Consider the following 325-nt stretch of genomic DNA (forward strand, 5'->3'; position numbering starts at 1 on the left):
GGTTCGAGTGCGTGAACTGTTGCTGCCGCGTCACACGAATGCGTCTAGTTTAATCAGGAACGCTGTAGCATGTCTGGTAGCATCACAAACGAATGTGACTTGATATCTCAGCTGCTGACAACGTGATGAACGTTCGAGTGCGTCAACTGTTGCTGCCGCGTCACAACAATGCGTCTGGTTTAATCAGGAACGCTGTAGCATGTCTGGAAGCATCACAAACGTATGTGACGTGATATCTCAGCTGCTGACAATGTGACGTACATTTGTTCAAGTTAAGTACTGCTGTCGCGTCAAACGGAGCGTCTGGTTCGATTACAGCAATAGC

This window comes from Plasmopara halstedii, assembly GCF_900000015.1.
Source record: "Plasmopara halstedii genome assembly, contig: Scaffold_3120, whole genome shotgun sequence".
Taxonomy (NCBI): domain Eukaryota; phylum Oomycota; class Peronosporomycetes; order Peronosporales; family Peronosporaceae; genus Plasmopara; species Plasmopara halstedii.